General features: G+C 39.7%; 1 non-coding gene across 1 annotated transcript; it reads left to right on the top strand.

Moving 5' to 3' along the window:
• The first annotated feature begins 17,515 nt into the window (after window positions 1-17,515).
• Window positions 17,516-17,622, top strand: LOC133041800 (U6 spliceosomal RNA). Its single transcript, XR_009689371.1, has one exon. It is a non-coding gene; the product is annotated as a U6 spliceosomal RNA (small nuclear RNA).
• The last annotated feature ends 4,594 nt before the right edge of the window (window positions 17,623-22,216 follow it).

Genomic DNA, 22,216 nt, shown 5'->3' with positions numbered 1-22,216 from the left:
TTTATTGTAATACATTAATATAAGCTAAGGGACACATCCAACAGTGCCATGACAGTTCTGAGCCTGACTATCAAAGATCAAACAGTGAGAGGGGACCTGATTCCTGGAAATCTCTGCCCTTTCCCCAAAATAATTGGAATAATCCTCCCACTCATCAGCCTATAAAATTGCCCAGCCCATAAAAACTAACCACACCACATTGTGAGGCCACTCTTGCCTCCTGAGGTGTCCCACACTCTGTCTGTGGAGTGTGTTTCTATCTAAATACATCCACTTCTTACCTATCACTTTGTCTCTCATTGAATTCTTTCTGTGATGAGACATCAAGAACCTGAACTTCATTAACTTCTGAAAGCAGGTGTGGAATTCAGTTAAAAGATTGATTTCAAGTCTCATTCTGAGTTACACAACTTCAATATGGTTCCTGGTAGGCATCAGTTCTTTGCCACATGTGCCTATCCACACCACTGTCTTATGACATGGCAACTGATTCTCCCCAGAGCAAGACACTCAAGAGACAGAATGAAATACAGCACCAAAACAAGCCATTAGTTCCTTTTATAAGCTAACTCAGAAGTGTCATCACAATTGTCCTGCTGTACACTATTCCTGAGAAGTAAACTGAAAAGTTTACACTTGAAGGGAGGAAATTATACAGCATATAGAAACTACGGGGTAGAGATCACTGGGAGCTGTCTTAGAGGTGACCAGCCACACCATGATTTTTTGGGTTAGGAGAAGCTAAATTTAATTGTCTTTGTTGTTATTCAGTCACAAAGTCATATCCAACTCTTTGTGATCCAATGGACTGCAGCACACCAGACTTCCCTGTCATTCAGTATCTCCCAGAGTTTGCTAAACTCATTTCATTTGAGTCAATGGTGCCATCCAACTGTCTCATCCCCTTCTCCTCCTGTCCTCAATCTTTCCCATCATCAGGGTCTTTTCCAATGAGTTGGCTCTTCGCATCAGGTGGCCAAAGTATTGGAGCTTGAGCTTGAGCTTCAGCATCAGTCCTTCCAATGAAAATTCAGGGTTAATTCCCTTTAGCATTGACAGGTTTGATCTCCTTGTGTCCAAGGAACTCTGCTTTGCAAATAGGTTTCCCATACGATTTTTCTAGATTCCACATATATGTGTCAATATACGATATTTATTTTTCTCTTTTTGACTTCACTTTGTATGACAGCTTCTAGGTTCATCCACACCTCTGCAAATGGCACAATTTCATTCCTTTTACAATCACTATAGAGAACAATTGGCTTCCCAGGTGGCGCTAGTAATAAAGACTCTGCCTGCCAATGCAGAAGACATGCAAACACACACGGTTCAATCCCTGGGTTGGGAAGATCACCTTGAGGAGGAAATGGCAACCCACTCCAGTATTCTTGAGAAACCTGATGGGCAGATGAGCCTGATAGACTACAGTCCATAAAGAACAATACGGAGGTTCCTTAAAAAACTAAAAATAGAAGTACCATATGACACACCAATACCACTACTAGCATATATCCAGAGGAAAACATAGTTTCAAAAGATACATGCACCCTAATGTTTATTGCAGCACTTTTACAATAGCCAGGACATGGAAGCAACCTAAATGTCCATTAGCAGAGGAATGAATAAAGAAACTGTGGTATATATGTATACACACACACACACACAAACAATGGACTATTACTTATCCATTAAAAAGGAAGAAAACTGTCCCTGTTTCTTGACTCCTGCCTCCATGATCTTCCCTGAGTTCCAAAGTATCACTCACTCGGGCATGTATGACTCTTTGTGACCCGGTAGACTACAGCCCATCAGGCTGCTCTGTCAGTGGGATTTCTCAGGCAAGAATACTGGAGTGGGTTGCCATATCTTTCTCCAGGGGATCTCCCCAATCCAAGGATCGAACCCAGGTCTACCACATTTCAGGCAGATTCTTTACCATCTAAGCCACCAGGGAAGCCCTGAGTTCCAAAAGGAAGATTCAGATAGTTGCTAATTTGGGAATAGTTGCTAATCTTGGGTATGGCATAAGCCCTCTTGGAGGAGGTCACCATTAACCCGACCACAGAGCTGTCAGATCTTACACAGGACTGGGAAACAGACTCTTGGAGGGCATAAACAGAAGTTTCTGTGCACCAGGACCCAAGAAAAAGGAGGAGTGACCCCACAAGAAACTGACCCAGACTTGCCTGTGAGTGTCCAGGAGTCTCCAGCAGAGGCATAGGTTGGTGGTGGCCTGCTGCAGGTTTGGGGACACTGAGTGTAGTAGTATATGCATGGGATCTTTTGAAGGAGGTTGTCATCTTCATTACCTCCACCATAGTTTGGCCCGAGATAAATAGCAGGGAGGGAACACAGCTCCACCCATCAACAGAAAATTGGATTAGATTAATGAGCCTGGCCCTGCCCATCAGAATAAGACCCAGGTTTCATCCACTTGACATACTCCTTTTCCTATCTGGAACCAGTCTGTTGTTCCATGTCCAGTTCTAACTGCTGCTTCCTGACGTGCATACAGGTTTCTCAAGAGGCAGGTTAGGTGGTCTGATATTCCCATCTCTTTCAGAATTTTCCACAGTTTGTTGTGATCCACACAGTCAAAGGCTTTGGCATAGTCAATAAAGCAGAAATAGATGTTTTTCTGGAACTCTCTTGTTTTTCAATGATCCAACAAATGTTGGCAATTTGATCTCTGGTTCCTCTGCCTTTTCTAAAACCAGCTTGAACATCTGGAAGTTCACAGTTTACATATTGCTGAAGCCTGGCTTGGAGAATTTTGAGCATCACTTTACTAGCGTGTGACATGAATGCAATTGTGCGGTAGTTTGAGCATTCTTTGGGATTGCCTTTCTTAGGGATTGGAATGAAAACTGACCTTTTCCAGTCCTGTGGCCACTGCTGAGTTCTCCAGATTTGCTGGCATATTGAGTGCAGCACTTTCACAGCATCACCTGTTAGGATTTCAAATAGCTCAGCTGGAATTCCATCACCTGCACTAGCTTTGTTTGTAGTGATGCTTCCTAAGGCCCACTTGACTTCACATTCCAGAATGTCTGGCTCTAGGTGAGTGATCACACCATCATGGTTATCTGGGTCATGAAGATCTTTTTTGTTTAGTTCTGTGTATTCTTTTCACCTCTTCTTAATATCTTCTGCTTCTGTCCTTTATTGAGCCCATCTTTGCATGAAGTATTCCCTTGGTATCTCTAATTTTCTTGAAGAGATCTCTAGGCTATCCCATCATATTATTTTCCTCTATTTCTTTGCACAGATCAGTGAGGAAGTCTTTCTTATCTCTCCTTGCTATTCTTTGGAACTCTGCATTCAAATGAGTATATCTTTCCTTTTCTCTGCTGCTTTTTGCTTCCCTTCTTTTCACAGCTATTTGTAAGGCCTCCTCAGAGAGCCATTTTGCTGTTTTGCATTTCTTTTTCTTGGGGATGGTCTTGATCCCTGTCTCCTGTTCAATGTCAGAACCTCCGTCCATAGTTCATCAGGCACTCTATCAGATCTATTAAATCTATTTCTCACTTCCACTGTATAATCTTAAGGGATTTGATTTAGATCATACCTGGATGGTCTAGTGGTTTTCCCTACTTTCTTCAATTTAAGTCTGAACTTGGCAATATGGAGTTCATGATCTGAGCCACAGTCAGCTCCCTGTCTTGTTTTTGCTGATTGTAGAGAGCTTCTCCATCTTTGGCTGCAAAGAATATAATCAATCTGATTTCAATGTTGAGCATCTGGTGATGTCCACATGTAGAGTATTCTCTTGTGTTGTTGGAAGAGGGTGTTTGCTATGACCAGTGCCTTCTCTTGGCAAAACTTTATTAGCCTTTACCCTGCTTCATTTCACACTCCAAGGCCAAATTTGCCTGTTACTCCAGGTGTTTCTTGACTTCCTAGTTTTGCATTCCAGTCCCCTATAATGAAAAGGACATCTTTTTTGGGTGTTAGTTCTAAAAGGTCTTGGAAACACTGGGCTGGAAGAAGCACAAGCTGGAGTCAAGATTGCCGGGAGACATATCGATAACCTCAGATATGCAGATGACACGACCCTTATGGCAGAAAGTGAAGAGAAACTAAAAAGCCTCTTGATGAAAGTGAAAGAGGAGAGTGGAAAATGTTGGCTTAAAGTTCAACATTTAGAAAACTAAGATCATGTCATCTGGTCTCATCACTTCATGGGAAATAGGTGGGGAAACAGTGGAAACAGTGTCAGACTATTTTTTGGGGGGCTCCATAATCACTGCAGATGGCGATTGCTGCCATGAAATTAAAAAACCCTTACTCCTTGGAAGGAAAGTTATGACCAACCTAGATAGCATATGAAAAAGTGGAGAAATTACTTTGCCAACAAAGGTCCGTCTGGTCAAGGCTATGGTTTTTCCAGTAGTCATGTATGGATGTGAGATTGGATTGTGAAGAAAGCTGAGCGTCAAAGAATTGATGCTTTTGAACTGTGGTGTTGGAGAAGATGGAGAAGACGCTTGAGAGTCTAGGAACACCCATCCTGGATGTTCATTGGAAGGACTGATGTTGAAGCTGAAACTCCAATACTTTGGCCACCTCATGCGAAGAGTTGACTCATTGGAAAGGACCCTGATGCTGGGAGGGATTGGGGGCAGGAGGAGAAGGGGACGACAGAGGATGAGATGGCTGGATGTCATCACTGACTCGATGGACATGAATTTGAGTAAACTCCGGGAGTTGGTGATGGACAGGGAGGCCTGGCATGCTGTGATTCATAGGGTCGCAAAGACTCCGACACCACTGAGTGACTGTACTGAACTGAACTTTCACCCCAAGTCAGTCTCTCCCATAGGAAGCTTCCATAAGCCTCTTATCCTTCTCCATCAGAGGTCAGAAGTGATGAAAACCACAATCCCAGAAAACTAACCAATCTAATCACATGAACCACAGCCTGTCTAACTCAATGAAACTATAAGCCATGCCATGTAGCGCCACCCAAGACGGACGGGTCATGGTGGAGAGTTCTGACAAAATGTGGTCACCTGGAGAAGGGAATGGATAACCACTTCAGTATTCTTGCCTTGAGAACCCCATGAACAGTATTAAAGGGAAAAATTATAGGGCACAGAAAGATGAACTCCTCAGATCAGTAAGTGCCCAATATGCCACTGGAGATCAGTGGAGGAATAACTCCAGAAAGAATGAAGAGACAGAGCCAAAGCAAAAACAATACCCAATTTTGTTTGTGACTGGTGATGGAAGCAAGTTCCAATTGTAAAGAAAAATACTGTATAGTAAAGAACAATACTACATAGGAACCTGGAATGTTAGGTCCATGAATCAAGGCAAATTGGAAGTGATTAAATGAGAGATGGCAAGAGTGAACGTTGACATTTAAGGAATCAGTGAACTAAAATGGACTGGAATGGGTGAATTTAACTCAGACAACCTACTACTGTGGGCAAGAATCCCTTAGAAGAAATGAAGTAGCCATCATAGTCAACAAAAGAGTCTGAAATGCAGTACTTGGGATGTAATCTCAAAAACGACAGAATGATCTCTGTTCGTTTCCAAGGCAAACCACGCAATATCATAGTAATCCAAGTCTTTGCCTCAACCAGCAATGCTGAAGAAGCTGAAATTGAACGGTTCTATGAAGACCTACAAGACCTTTTAGAACTAACACCCCCAAAAGATGTACTTTCCATTATAGGGGACTGGAATGCAAAAGTAGGAAGTCAAGAGATACCTGGAATAACACGCAAATTTGTTTTGGAGTACAGAATGAAGTATGGCAAAGGCTAACAGAGTTTTGCCAAGAGACCGCACTGGTCAGAGCAAACACCGTCTTCCAACATCACAAGAGAAGACTCTACACATGGACATCACCAGATGCTCAACATTGAAAACAGATTGATTATATTCTTTGCAGCCAAAGATGGAGAAGCTCTCTACAATCAGCAAAAACAAGATGGGGAGCTGACTGTGGCTCAGATCATGAACTCCTTATTGCCAAATTCAGACTTAAATTGAAGAAACTAGGGAAAACCACTAGACCATCCAGGTATGATCTAAATCAAATCCCTTAAGATTATACAGGGCAAGTGAGAAATGAGCTAGATCTGATAGACAGAGTGCCTGATGAACTATGGATGGAGGTTCTGACATTGAACAGGAGACAGGGATCAAGACCATCCCCAAGAAAAAGAAATGCAAAACAGCAAAATGGCTCTCTGAGGAGGCCTTACAAATAGCTGTGAAAAGAAGGGAAGCAAAAAGCAGCAGAGAAAAGGAAAGATATACTCATTTGAATGCAGAGTTCCAAAGAATAGCAAGGAGAGATAAGAAAGACTTCCTCACTGATCTGTGCAAAGAAATAGAGGAAAATAATATGATGGGATAGCCTAGAGATCTCTTCAAGAAAATTAGAGATACTAGGGAACATTTCATGCAAAGATGGGCTCAATAAAGGACAGAAGCAGAAGATATTAAGAAGAGGTGAAAAGAATACACAGAACTAAACAAAAAAGATCTTCATGACCCAGATAACCATGATGGTGTGATCACTCACCTAGAGCCAGACATTCTGGAATGTGAAGTCAAGTGGGCCTTAGGAAGCATCACTACAAACAAAGCTAGTGCAGGTGATGGAATTCCAGCTGAGCTATTTGAAATCCTAACAGGTGATGCTGTGAAAGTGCTGCACTCAATATGCCAGCAAATCTGGAGAACTCAGCAGTGGCCACAGGACTGGAAAAGGTCAGTTTTCATTCCAATCCCTAAGAAAGGCAATCCCAAAGAATGCTCAAACTACCGCACAATTGCATTCATGTCACACGCTAGTAAAGTGATGCTCAAAATTCTCCAAGCCAGGCTTCAGCAATATGTAAACTGTGAACTTCCAGATGTTCAAGCTGGTTTTAGAAAAGGCAGAGGAACCAGAGATCAAATTGCCAACATTTGTTGGATCATTGAAAAACAAGAGAGTTCCAGAAAAACATCTATTTCTGCTTTATTGACTATGCCAAAGCCTTTGACTGTGTGGATCACAACAAACTGTGGAAAATTCTGAAAGAGATGGGAATACCAGACCACCTGACCTGCCTCCTGAGAAATTTGTATGCAGGTCAGGAAGTATTGGTTAGAACCGGACATGGAAAAACAGACTGGTTCCAAATCGGGAAAGGAGTACGTCAAGACAGTATATTGTCACCCTGCTTATTTAACTTATATGCAGAGTACATCATGAGAAATGCTGGACTGGATGAAGCACACGTTGTAATTAAGATTGCCGGGAGAAATATCAATAACCTCAGATATGCAGATGACACCACTCTTACGACAGAAAATGAAGAAGAATTAAAAATCCTCTTAATGAAAGTGAAAGAGAAGAGTGAAAAAATTTGGCTTATAGCTCAACATTCAGAAAACTAAGAGCATGGCATCTGGTCCCATCAATTCATGGCAAATAGATGGGGAAACAGTGGAAACAGTGGCTGACTTTATTTTGGGGGACTTCAAAATCACTGCAGATGGTGATTGCAGCCATGAAGTTAAAAGATGCTTACTCCTTGAAAGAAAGTTATGACCAACCTAGACAGCATATGAAAAAGCAGAGACATTATTTTGACAACAAAGGTTCATCTAGTCAAGGCTATGGTTTTTCCAGCAGTCATGTATGGATGTGAAAATTAGACTGTAAAGAAAGCTGAGTGCTGAGGAATTGATGCCTTTGAACTGTAGTGTTTGAGAAGATTCTTGAGAGTCCCTTGGACTGCAAGGAGATCCAACCAGTCAATCCGAAAGGAAATCAGTCCTGAATATTCATCTGAAGGACTGATGTTGAAGATGAAACTCCAATACTTTGGCCATCTGATGTGAAGAACTGACTCATTTGAAAAGACCCTGATGCTGGGAAAGATTGAAGGCAGGAGGAGAAGGAGATGAAAGAGGATGAGATGGCTGAATGGCATCACCGACTCAATGGACATGAGTTTGAGTAAGCTCTGGGAGTTGGTGATGGACAAGGAGGCCTGGCATGCTGCAGGCCATGGGGTTTCAAAGAGTCAGGCTTGACTGAGTGACTGAACTGACTGAATGAATGAATCTGGGAAGGGAAGGGAGGCAAAGAGAAGGGAGGGGGCAGCCAGGAAACAGTACTGCAGACTTAAGGCAGGGTTCTGATTCCACCTTAAAGTATACAAGTAACAATGTCTTTAAGCTCTTTTACATGTCAGCGTTCTTCTTATCATAAAGAAAGCTGAGCACCAAAGAATTGATGCTTTTGAACTCTGTTTTGGAGAAGACTCTTGAGAGTCCTATGGACTGCAAGGAGATCAAACCAGTCAATCCTAAAGGAAATCAGTCCTGAATATTCATTGGAAGGACTAATGCTGAAGCTGAAGCTTTGGCAACCTGATGGGCATATCCCACTCATTAGAAAAGACCCTGATGCTGGGAAAGATTGAAGGTAGGAGAAGGGGACGACAGAGGATGAGATGGCTGGATGGCATCACCAATGCAATGGACATAAGTTTGGGCAAGCTAAGGGAGTTGGGGATAGACGGGAATGCCTGGTATGCTGCAGTCCATGGGTTCTCAAAGAGTTGGATATGACTGAGCAATTGAACTGGACTGATTCCACCGAACTGATTCTTCTTATCAGAGAAAGACCGCCTGAGGTTACATTAAAAGAAGCAGAGAAGCTGTTCAAGATTACCTGAGACAAGATTAGAGGAGTGGAGGCCCTGCACTCCCCTGCTCCTATCTTATCATCAGCCTTCATTCTTGCAGCCTTGCTATAAAACTCCTCATCAAATCCTCCCATGTTGGGACATAGTTTTTTTGGCAACAAAAATTGTATCTGCTGTGTCCCCTTTTGCACCTTATTATGGTTATTAGGCCTTACGTGATATGTATTTTCTACTTCACTCAAAACTCTGTCTTTGAGATTCTATTCGACACTGATGCACAGATGCTGAGCTTTTGGCATCACAATCTATTTGAGGCTTTACCAAGCATGAGAGTTTTACATACATTTAAATTCTTCCCATTTAAATCTTGCCAAAATGTCTCTTGTGTGTACCTCCATAACACACATAGAAATTTCAAAGGTCTTATCAAATTTTTACTTTATCCCTATTTCTCTTTTTTAATCAATTATTTGTCTTTATTCAGTATGTTGACCTGATCATGTTAGAAATAAGAGATGGAAAAGGTAAAAATTAACTACACATAAAAATTGGGCCATAACCACAGATATAAAGCCCTTGAGGAAATATGGTTTAAAAAAAATAGGTCAAACAACTTTTAAAATGTAGGTGGTAGAGATAATTTTCTAAAATAGCAGAAATCATCCAAATTGATTCAAAAAGAAAAAGAGAACTTCTGTTTCTGATAAGACAATGGCACTATTACTAGACTAAACTTTCCATTTTAAATAACTAAAATGGGAGGAGGAGCTAAGGTGGCAGAGGAATAGGATGGGGAGACCACTTTCTCCCCTACAAATTCATTGAAAGAACATTTGAACGCTGAGCAAACTTCACAAAACAACTTCTGATCACTAGCAGGGGACATCAGGCACCCAGAAAAGCAGCCCATTGTCTTCGAAAGGAGGTAGGACAAAATATAAAAGCTAAAAAGAGAGACAAAAGAGTTAGGGATGGAGATCCATCCCGGTAAGGGAGTCCTAACAGAGGAAGTTTCCAAACACCAGGAAACCCTCTCACTGGCGGGTCTGGGGGAAGTTTTCTAATCTCAGTGGGCAACCTAACCGGGAGGAAAAATAAAACCCACAGATTACATGCCTAAAAGCAACTCCCAGCAGAAAAGTACCCCAGACGCTCACATCCGCCACCAGCAAATGGGGGCTGAACGGAGAGGAGCGGGCGGCATTGCTTAGGGTAAGGACCAGGCCTGAATGCCCTGAGGGCAATCGGAGGGAGCTAACATGAGATAGCAACTTAAACTGTGGGATAGCGAGAGAGAGAGAGAGAAAATTAAGTGGTGAAAAGCGCTAACGAAAGACACTGCCGGCCCACTCATAGAACAAAGGAAGGACTGAGCAATTCCAGAGAAGACTAGCTGGCTGCAGAACGGCCCATCTCTTGCCTGAGGCAGGAGGCAGGGGGGAGGGGAAAGGGGCAAACACGGCCCCAGAGACAGCATCCCCTACCAAACTGCAAACAGGCTTCCAGTTTCTAACCAAAGACTTCCTGAGATTCTGGATGGTTGACATCCACCGAGAGGGTTGCAGCTAGAGACCAACTCCCCAGAAGAGACACAAAGCACACTGGACCGGGGCACACGGAAACTGAGACTGGGACCGCGGAGGGGAGAAGGCGCACTGCACCCGGGGAGAGTGTGCTTGTCAAGCTCCTGGCTGCCTGAGCTACTCGGGTGGGGAAGGCACAAAACGCAGGCCCAACTGAGTCTGCGTCTTTGTGGAATACCCGAAAACCTGAACCTGAGCGGCTTAGGTCTGGGAAGTACACACAACTCAGGGCCCGCTCCCTGGAGAGCAACCTGGAGCCTGAGCAGTGTAGACGGGGAAGGCACACACACTGTGAGCGGGGGCAAACCCAGTGTGGCTGGAACACTGCGAGTGCTCCCCACACAGGCCAGTGATATTTGTCTGCAGTGCCCCTCCCTCCCCACAGCACGACTGAACAAGCAAACCTAAGCAAGAGACCACCTCCACCTACTTGTGTCAGGGCAGAAATTAGACACTGAAGCGACCTGCAGACAGAAACCAAATAAACAAAGGGAACCGCTTCAGAAGTGACCGCTGCAACAGATTAAAATCCCTATAGTTAACACCGACTACACTGGAAGGGGCCTACAGATATTGAGAAGGGTAAGCTGGAACAAGGAGCTATCTGAAACTGAACTGAGCCCACACTGCCTACAACAGCTCCAGAGAAATTCCTAGATATATTTTACTATTATTATTATTTTTAATTAAAAATTTTTTTCTTTTTTTCCTTTTTTTTCCCCATTTATTTTTATTAGTTGGAGGCTAAATACTTTACAATACTGTAGTGGATTTTGTCATACATTGACATGAATCCACCATGGATTTACATGTATTCCCCATCCCAATCCCCCCTCCCACCTCCCTCTCTACCCGATCCCTCTGGGTCTTCCCAGTGCACCAGGCCCGAGCACTTGTCTCTTGCATCCAACCTGGGCTCGTGATCTGTTTCACCATAGATAATATACATGTTTCGATGCTGTTCTCTCAAAACATCCCACATTTTACTTTTTCTTACTCCTCTATTACTCCTTAATTTTCATTTTCATAACCCACTATAACCTTGCAAAAAAAAGAAAGACCCTAATTTCCTAATTCTAAAGCAAACTTCATATATATTTCTTAAATTTTTTGTGTTTTTGTTTTTAATATTGTATTTTTAAGAGTCTAACCTCTACTCTAGATTTTTAATCTTTGTTTTTTAATATTATATATCAATTTTGGACATTTAAGAATCCAATATTCAGTACCCATTTTTACTCAGGAGTGTCATGATTACTCTCTCCCCCTTCTGACTCTCCTTTTTCTCCCCCAGATCACCTCTAATTCCTCCCTCCTCCTTCTCTTCTCAGTCCAATTCTGTGGATCTCTGTGGCTGCTCTGAGCTACGGAGAACACTTAGGGAGCACAGTTCTGCCTAGATCTGATGCTCTCCTCTTGAGTCCCCCCTTTTCTCCTCCTGCTCATCTCTATCTCCTTCCTCCCTCTCCTCTTCTTCATGTACCTCTGTGAACCTCTCTGGGTGTCTCTCACTGTGGAGAATCTTTTCACCATTAACCTAGAAGTTTTATTATCAGTGCTGTATAGTTGGAGAAGTCTTGAGGCTACTGGAAGAATAAGACTGAAATCCAGAGGCAGGAGACTTAAGCCCAAAACCTGAGAACACCAGAGAACTCCTGACTACATGGAACATTAAGTAATAAGAGATCATCCAAAAGCCTCCATACCTACACTGAAACCAACCACCACCCAAGAGCCAATAAGTTCCAGAGCAAGACATACCACGCAAATTCTCCAGCAATGCAGGAACATAACCCTGAGCGTCAATATACAGGCTGCCCAAAGTCACACCAAACCCATAGACCCATCTCAAAACTCACTACTGGACACTCCATTGCATCCAGAGAGAAGAAATCCAGCTCCATGCACCAGAACACCGACGCAAGCTTCCCTAACCATGAAACCTTTACAAGCCAATCGTCCAACCCCACCCACGGGGAGAAACCTTCACAATAAAAAGGAACCACAGACCACCAGCATACAGAAAGGCCACCCCCAAACAGAAATCTAAACAAGATGAAAAGGCAGAGAAATACCCAGCAGGTAAAGGAACATAAAAAATGCCCACCAAGCCAAACAAAAGAGGAGGAGATAGGGAATCTACCTGAAAAAGAATTTGGAATAATGATAATAAAAATGATCCAAAATCTTGAAAACAAAATGGAGTTACAGATAAATAGCCTGGAGACAAGGATTGCAAGATGCAAGAAATGTTTAACAAGGACGTAGAAGAAATAAAAAAGAGTCAATTAAGAATGAATAATGCAATAAATGAGATAAAAAACACTCTAGAGGAAACCGACAGTAGAATAACGGAGGCAGAAGATAGGATAAGTGAGGTAGAAGATAAAATGGTGGAAATAAATGAAGCAGAGAGGAAAAAAGAAAAAAGAATCAAAAGAAATGAGGACAACCTCAGGGACCTCTGGGACAATGTGAAATGCCCCAACATTCGAATCATAGGAGTCCCAGAAGAAGAAGACAAAAAGAAAGGCCATGAGAAAATACTCGAGGAGATAATAGCTGAAAACTTCCCTAAAATGGGGAAGGAAATAGTCACACAGGTCTAAGAAACCCAGAGACTCCAAAACAGGATAAACCCAAGGTGAAACACCCCAAGACACATATTAATCAAATTAACAAAGATCAAACACAAAGAACAAATATTAAAAGCAGCAAGGGAGAAACAACAAATAACACACAAAGGGATTCCCATAAGGATAACAGCTGATCTATCAATAGAAACTCTTCAGGCCAGAAGGGAATGATAGGACATATTGAAAATAATGAAAGAGAATAACCTACAACCCAGATTACTGTACCCAGCAAGGATCTAATTCAGATATGAAAGAGAATTCAAAAGCTTTACAGACAAGAAAAAGCTGAGAGAATTCAGCACCACCAAACCAGCTCTTCAACAAATGCTAAAGGATCTTCTCTAGACAGGAAACATAGAAAGGGGGTATAAACACGAACCCAAAATAACAAAGTAAATGGCAACAGGACCATACCTATCAATAATTACCTTAAATGTAAATGGGTTGAATGCCCCAACCAAAAGACAAAGACTGGCTGAATGGATACAAAAACAAGACCCCTATATATGCTGTCTACAAGAGACCCACCTCAAAACAAGGGACACATACAGACTGAAAGTGAAGGGCTGGAAAAAAATATTTCATGCAAACGGAGACCAAAAGAAAGCAGGAGTTGCAATACTCATATCAAATAAAATAGACTTTGAAATAAAGGCTGTGAAAAGAGACAAAGAAGGACACTACATAATGATCAAAGGATCAATCCAACAAGAAGATATAACAATTATAAATATATATGCACCCAACATAGGAGCACTGTAATACATAAGGCAAATGCTAACGAGTATGAAAGGGGAAATTAACAACAAAACAATAATAGTGGGATACTTTAACACCCCACTCACACCTATGGATAGATCAACTAAACAAAAAATTAATAGGAAAACACAAACTTTAAATGGCACAATGGACCAGCTAGACCTAATTGATATCTATAGGACATTTTACCCCCAAACAATTAATTTCACCTTTTACTCAAGTGCACATGGAACCTTTTCCAGAATAGACCACATCCTGGGCCATAAATCTAGCCTTGGTAAATTCAAAAAAATTGAAATCATTCCAGTCATCTTTTCTGACCACAATGCAGTAAGATTAGATCTCAATTACAGGGAAAAAACTATTAAAAATTCCAACATATGGAGGGTTAATAACACGCTTCTGAATAACCAATAAATCATAGAAGAAATCAAAAAAGAAATCAAAATATGCATAGAAACGAGTGAAAATGAAAACACAACAACCCAAAACCTATGGGATACTGTAAAAGCAGTGCTAAGGGGAAGGTTCATAACAATACAGGCTTACCTCAAGAAACAAGAAAAAACTCAAATAATTAACCTAACTCTACACCTAAAGCAACTAGTAAAGGAAGAAATGAAGAACCCCAGGGTTAGTAGAAGGAAAGAAATTTTAAAAATTAGGGCAGAAATAAATGCAAAAGAAACAAAAGAGACCATAGCCAAAATAAACAAAGCTAAAACCTGGTTTTTTGAAAAGATAAACAAAATTGACAAACCATTAGCAAGACTCATTAAGAAACAAAGGGAGAAGAAACAAAGGGAGAAGAACCAAATTAACAAAATTAGAAATGAAAATGGAGAGATCACAACAGACAACACTGAAATACAAAGGATCATAAGAGACTACTACCAGCAGCTATATGCCAATAAAAAGGACAACTTGGAAGAAATGGACAAATTCTTAGAAAAGTATAACTTTCCAAAACTGAACCAGGAGAAATAGAAGATCTTAACAGACCCATCACAAGCACGGAAATCGAAACTGTAATCAGAAATCTTCCAGCAAACAAAAGCCCAGGACCAGACGGCTTACAGCTGAATTCTACCAAAAATTAGAGAAGAGCTAACACCTATCTTACTCAAAATCTTCCAGAAAATTGCAGAAGGTAAATTTCCAAGCTCATCCTATGAGGCCACCATCACCCTAATTCCAAAACCAGACAAAGATGCTACACAAAAAAGAAAACTACAGGCCAATATCACTGATGAACATAGATGCAAAAATCCTTAGCAAAATTCTAGCAAATAGAATCCAACAACATATTAAAGAGATCATCCATCATGGCCAAGTGGGCTTTATCCCAGGGATGCATGAATTCTTTAACATCCACAAATCAATCAATGTAATATACCACATTAACAAATTGAAAGATAAAAACCATATGATTGTCTCAATAGATGCAGAAAAAGCCTTTGACAAAATTCAACATCCATTTATGATAAAAACTCTCCAGAAAGCAGGAATAGAAGGAACATACCTCAACATAATAAAAGCTATATATGACAAACCCACTGCAAACATTATCCTCAATGGTGAAAAATTGAAAACATTTCCCCTAAAGTCAGGAACAAGACAAGGGTGCCCACTCTCACCACTACTATTCAACATAGTTTTTGAAGTTTTGACCACAGCAATCAGAGCAGAAAAAGAAATAGAAGGAATCCAGATAGGAAAATAAGAAGTAAAACTCTCATTGTTTGCAGATGACATGAACCTCTACATAGAAAACCCTAAAGACTCTACCAGAAAATTACTAGAGCTAATCATTGAATATAGTAAAATTGTAGGATACAAAATTAACACACAAAAATCCCTTGCATCCCTATACACTAACAATGAGAAAACAGAAAGAGAAATTAAGGAAACAATTCCATTCACCATTGCAACAAAAAGAATAAAATACTTAGGAGTATATCTACCTAAAGAAAGGAAAGACCTATATACAGAAAACTATAAAACACTGATGAAAGAAATCAAAGAGGACACAAATAGATGGAGAAATATACTGTGTTCATGGATTGGAAAAATCAATAGTGTCAAAATGAGTATACTACCCAAAGCGATCTATAGATTCAATGCACTCCCTATCAAGCTACCAATGGTATTTCACAGAACTAGAACAAATAATTTCACAATTTGTATGGAAATACAAAAAACCTCGAATAGCCAAAACAATCTTTAGAAAGAGGAATCGAACTGGAGGAATCAATCTGCCTGACTTCAGGCTATACTACAAAGCTACAGTCATCAAGACAGTATGGTACTGGCACAAAGGCAAATATGGATCAATGGAACAGAATAGAAAGCCCAGAGATAAATCCACGTACCTATGGACACCTTATCTTTGACAAAGGAGGCAAGGATATACAATGGAAAAAAGGCAACTTCTTTAACAAGTGGTGCTGGGAAAACTGGTCAACCACTTGTAAAAGAATAAACTAGAACACTTTCTAACACCATACACAAAAATAAACTCAAAATGGATTAAAGATCTAAATGTAAGGCCAGAAACTATAAAACTCCTAGAGGAGAACATAGGCAAAACATTCTCCAACATAAATCACAGCAGTATCCTCTATGACCCACCCCCCAGAATATTGGAAATAAAAGCAAAAATAAACAAATGGGATCTAATTAAACTTAAAAGCTTTTGCACAACGAAGGAAACTATATGCAAGGTGAAAAGACAGCCTTCAGAATGGGAGAAAATAATAGCAAATGAAGAAACAGACAAAGAATTAATCTCAAAAATATACAAGCAACTCCTGCAGCTCAAGTCCAGAAAAATAAATGACCCAATCAAAAAATGGGCCAAAGATCTAAACAGACATTTCTCCAAAGAAGACATACAGATGGCTAACAAACACATGAAAAGATGCTCAACATCACTCATTATCAGAGAAAAGCAAATCAAAACCACAATGAGGTACCATTACACGCCAGTCAGAATGGCTGTTATTCAAAAGTCTACAAGCAATAAATGCTGGACAGGGTGTGGGGAAAAGGGAACCCTCTTCCACTGTTGGTGGGAATGCAAACTAGTACAGCCACTATGGAGAACAGTGTGGAGATTCCTTAAATAGCTGGAAATAGAACTGCCATATGACCCAGCAATCCCACTCCTGGGCATACACACCAAGGAAACCAGAACTGAAAGAGACACTTGCATCCCAATGTTCATCACAGCACTGTTTATAATTACCAGGACATGGAAGCAACCTAGATGCCCATCAGCAGATGAATGGATAAGGAAGCTGTGGTACATATACACGATGGAATATTACTCAGCCATTAAAAAGAATTCATTTGAATCAGTTCTAATGAGATGGATGAAACTGGAGCTCATTATACAGAGTGAAATAAGCCAGAAAGAAAAACACCAATACAGTATACTAATGCATATATATATGGAATTTAGAAAGATGGTAATGATAACCCTATATGCAAGACAGAAAAAGAGACACAGATGTATAGAACAGACTTTTGGACTCTATGGGAGAAGGTGAGGGTGGGATGATCTGACAGAACAGCATCAAAACATGTATATCATCAAGTGTGAAACAGATCACCAGTCCAGGTTGGATGCGTGAGGGCTCGGGGCTGGTGCACTGGGATAACCTAGAGGGATGGGATGGGGAGGGAAGAGGGAGGGGGGTTCAGGATGGGGAACACATGTAAACCCATGGCTGATTTATGTCAATGTATGGCAAAAACCACTACAATACTGTAAAGTAATTAGTCTCCAACTAATAAAAATAAATGAAAAAAAAACAAAAAACCCAGAATGCTAAATAAAAACTTTAAAATGTTTTATTAAGAGCATTGTTGAGTACTCTCTTCAGCAGCACAAATGCTAGAATTGGAATGATACAGAGAAGGTTAGCATGCCCTCTCTCTAAGGATGATATGAAAATTAATGAAGACTTCCAATTAAAGAAAGAAAAAAATAAAGCAAACAAACACTGTTGAGCTGCAAAGAAAGCAAGAAATTCTCAAGTCAGAGACATAGTGATGGCATGAATCAGAGAAATAAGAGGAATTTGAGGGCCTTTGCCAAACTAGATGAACTTGGGTATCAGTTTCATAGTCTCATGGAACATGGAGTACAGGAGGACAACTCGGGGATCTGCTCATGGTGGAGAGTATAAGAATAGATCTTTCCTCCTTTAAGTCAAAGACCCCAAAGGGTTCCACCTTAGTGTAAGAGAGAACTAGAAAGACTGTTCACTTTCACCAAAGGTTATATGAAAATTGCCTGAAACTTGGTAGCATAACAGAGGAAGGCAACAGCCCTAAAAAAACTGAATTCAGGGGCTTCCCTGGTGGCTCAGTGGATGTGGAGGGAGGTGGGAGGGGGAATCGGGATGGGGAACACATTTAAATCCATGACTGATTCTTGTTAATGTATGGCAAAAATCACTACAATATTGTAAAGTAATTAGCTTCCAACTAATAAAAAATAAATGAAAAAAAAAAAAAAAAAAAAGATCTACCTGCCAATTCAGGAGACATGGGTTTGATCCCTGATCCAGGAAAGATCCCACATGCCTTGGGGCGACTAAACCTGAGCATCACAACTATTGAATCTGTTCTCTAGTGCTTCAGAGCCAAAACTACTGAAGCCCTCGCACCCTAGAGCCCAGGCTCCACAAAAAGAGACTAGTTGCACTTGAAACAGTTAGAGAAAAACCTGAGCAGCAACAAGACCCAGCACAGCCAAAAATAAATAAGTAAATAAAATTAAAACAAAAGAAAGCAAAAAATCACACTACAAACAAACAAACAACATCAAAACCCCCCCAGAATTCACAGTCTGGTTATCACATTGACATAAGGTGCAAATTTATAGTGTCCAAATCCAGACTCTCAAGCTAAAAATTTAGTTTAACATAGTTCCAAATGAAAAGTTATGTGGAGTCCTCGCTGATGAAAAATGCACACAGTTTCTGGAGGAGCACACATAATACCAGATCCCCATGAATCTAAAAGAGCAAATTTTCAATGAAATTCAACTATTCACAGTCAAGATTCACTAAACACATGAGAAAACAAGGCACTCTTAACCAAGAGAAGCAGCAAGATAGGAGAGGGCTCATGAAACTTCAGGTATTGGAGTAACTTGACACAAAATATAAATAACCATGTTTTCATATACTTATAAAAATTAAAGACAATTTTTAAATATGTGCAGAGAAAACACTAAAGAGAGACTAGGCATTTTTTAAAATGAAAAATTAATAATTGAAATTTTAAAAATATAAATTAAAAAATGCAAACAAAAACAAAAGTGAATATGTTTAACAGAAGATTTGATATAACTAAAGATAGATTAATAAACAGGAAGATATATCAGTTTAGATTAGTCGTGCAGTCGTGTCTGACTCTTTGCAACCCTATGGACTGCAGCACACCAGTCTTCCCTGTCCATTGTCCACACCAATTCCTGGAGCTTGCTCAAACTCATGTCCATCGAGTCAGAAGATTTATAAAGGTAAATTAATCAGAATGTAGCTGCAGCATGTTGAATTTTGTCCCCCCAAAATATATGTTCAAATTCTAACCTTTGGTATTATGAATATGACCTTATTCAGAAATAGGGTTTTGCAGATGGTATTATATTAATGATCTTCAGATAAGGATCATTCCAGATTTAGGACAAAAGGCATTAGATTTAGGGAGAGCCCTAAATCTAATGTCTGTCATCGTTATAAGAGAAGGGGGAGGAATATTCAAAACACAGGTTCAGAGAGGAAGACCCATAGGTGAAGGCCATGTGAAGTCAGAAGTAGAGAATGGAGTGCTGAGTCTACAAGCCAAAGAACACCAAGACTTGCCAACAACCACCAGAAGATAAGAGAATGACATGGAACAGATTCTTCCCCAGAGCATCCAGAAGGAATAAACCCTGAAGACACCTTGATTTTGAACTTCTGCCTTCAGAACTATGAGAGAATAAAACTTCTGTGGTTTGAAGACACAGAATTAGTGGTTATTTGTTCCAGCAGCTCTAGTAAATGAACACAGTAGCACATAGAAAGAGTGAAAAATATAAAGGTGGAGTTAAGAAATGGTGAGGATTAAGCTAAAGAGTCTAACATAAGTGTAACTGGAGTTTCAGAGAAAGGAGATACAAAGATTGGTAGACAAGATACTTGAAGTGATAATGGCTGAGAATAGTCCAGAAGTAATGAAAAATACAATTACTAAATAAAGCCCAATGAATTATTTTCTGAAGGAAAATACAAAATCATACTTAGACATATCATGGTGACCCTTAGTAAGAACAAAGAAAAAAAACTTGAAAATAGCCATAGAAGTTGCAGTTCTAGCAATGGGCAAACAAAAGTGTAATTTAGAGCGCCAAGGTTGCCCTTGTCCAGAAGATATGAGCTAATGCCACAAATACTTGCATTTCAATTCTCTGATAAGACCCACCATTATGCATAACGGGGTGGGGAAAAGGTGAGAGGCCTCTATATTGAACCACATCCTCAGTCATAACAAACCGGAAACTTCCTACAAACTCTGATTAATTATGGAATGGGTTGCTGCGGTTTTGAAGCAAGTAGGAAGAGAAAAAGAACAGGAAAAGCAAAGAGACCTACTTGTGTGGTTATAACAGCTAATCAAGTCTCACATGTCTTTGCATGCTGTGTATACAAGGTCTAGGTGGACTAATGACTCACAGAATTTTGATTTGAGTTGTCCCAAATAAACATGCCCAGAGACCTAAGAGAGGTAAACCAAAAACCTCTGTGGAGGAGCGGAAATCTGTCTTAGGCCTCAGGAAATGCCCCTAAATAATTTTTAAAGGACAATGGCCAGCAAGCAATTCAAATTTCTGAGCCATAAAAGAAAATGACACTATAACATGAGCAAGAACCAACATAAATAAGAGTCAGCAGAGACAGATTTCAGGTGTTGAACTTTTCAGATGCATCTTTTAAAGCAACTATGCTTAATGTGTAATAAAAGTAAGTCATAAACTTAAAAAATTTCATTGGAAATAAAAAAAAACATAAAAAATCATAGACTTTAAAAAGAATCAAATAACATCTAGAATGAAAAAACAATAATTAAAATTAAAAACTTCAACAGACATATGTGGCAATAGATTGAATAGAAACAAAAGACAGAATTTGTGACCAGGAAGATAAAACAGAAAAATATATTGAGAATGCAACATAGATTATAAAAATACAAAAAATGTAGAGAGGATAAAAGATGTATAAAAATAGTTTGAATTTGTTTTATTTGAGTCCTGGAAAGAATAGAGAGAAATGAACCAAAGGAAATATTTGAAGAGAACGTATCTGAGAGTTAATGAAAGACCCCAATGCATAGATTGAAAAGATTCATTTAATCTAAAGGATAAGTAAAAATAAATCTACAGTTATGAGTATCACAGGAAAACTGAAGAAAACCAAAGATGGAGAAAAATCTTAACAGCAGTCAAAGAAAGTTTACTTCTGAAGAAACGACAGATTGACCATTGACATATCAGTAGTAACTCTCTCCAGAAGAGAGTGAACTTCAAAGTGCTGAGTCTGAGATAAAAATGTTTTTGTGAAAAGAATAGTCAAAAGAATTTGTCTTCAGCAGGGATTCACTAAAGAAAATTCCAAAGCATAAATTTTAAGCCTAAGGTAATTGATCCTAGGTGGAGGATCTGAAATAGAAAAAGAATCAAGAAGAAAAAGCTTCATAAATATGTGGGCAAATGTAAATGACCATTGATTCTATAAAACAATTATAACAATGTATTGTTGGGATGGAAAAATATAGTTTTAAAACACTAGACAACAAATCAAGAAGAGGATAAATGGAGTTAAATGTGCATTTATATTTTAAATGAGTAAATATTTTTTAAATTCAGACTTTGAAAAGTAAAGTGTGCAGTTTATAATTTCTAGGGTAGGCACCATCAGAGGAGAAAGAACATTTTTAAGCTTCCAAGAGAGTATAATAATGATAATAATTGAGTATAATTATTCAATAATTATGTTGAATAAATGAATATAATAATGATAATAATAGTCAATTAAAGCAAAGTCAAGAAAAGAAATAAGACACAGTGAACACATATGATAAATGTAAAGAACAAAATAAGAGGGTAGAAAGAAATCCTCAGTCAGTTCAGTAGCTCAGTCATGTCCGACTCTTTTCTCCAAGCCAGGCTTCAGCAATACGTGAACTATGAACTTCCAGATGTTCAAGCTGGTTTTAGGAAAGGCAGAGGAACCAGAGATCAAATTGCCAACATCTGTTGGATCATTGAAAAAGCAAGAGAGTTCCAGAAAAACATCTATTTCTGCTTTATTGACTACACCAAAGCCTTCGACTGTGTGGATCACAATAAACTGTGGAAAATTCTGAAAGGGATGGGCATAACAGATCACCTGACCTTCCTCTTGAGAAATCTGTATGCAGGTCAGGAAGCAACACTTAGAACTGGACATGGAACAACAGACTGGTTGCAAATCAGGAAAGGAGTACATCAAGGCTGTATATTGTAAGCCTGCTTATTTAA

The sequence above is a fragment of the Dama dama genome, chromosome 20 (assembly GCF_033118175.1).
Source record: "Dama dama isolate Ldn47 chromosome 20, ASM3311817v1, whole genome shotgun sequence".
In the NCBI taxonomy this organism is placed as follows: Eukaryota; Metazoa; Chordata; class Mammalia; order Artiodactyla; family Cervidae; genus Dama; species Dama dama.
Note: the sequence above shows the minus strand (reverse complement) of the source record. Positions and strands in the feature narration are given on the sequence as shown.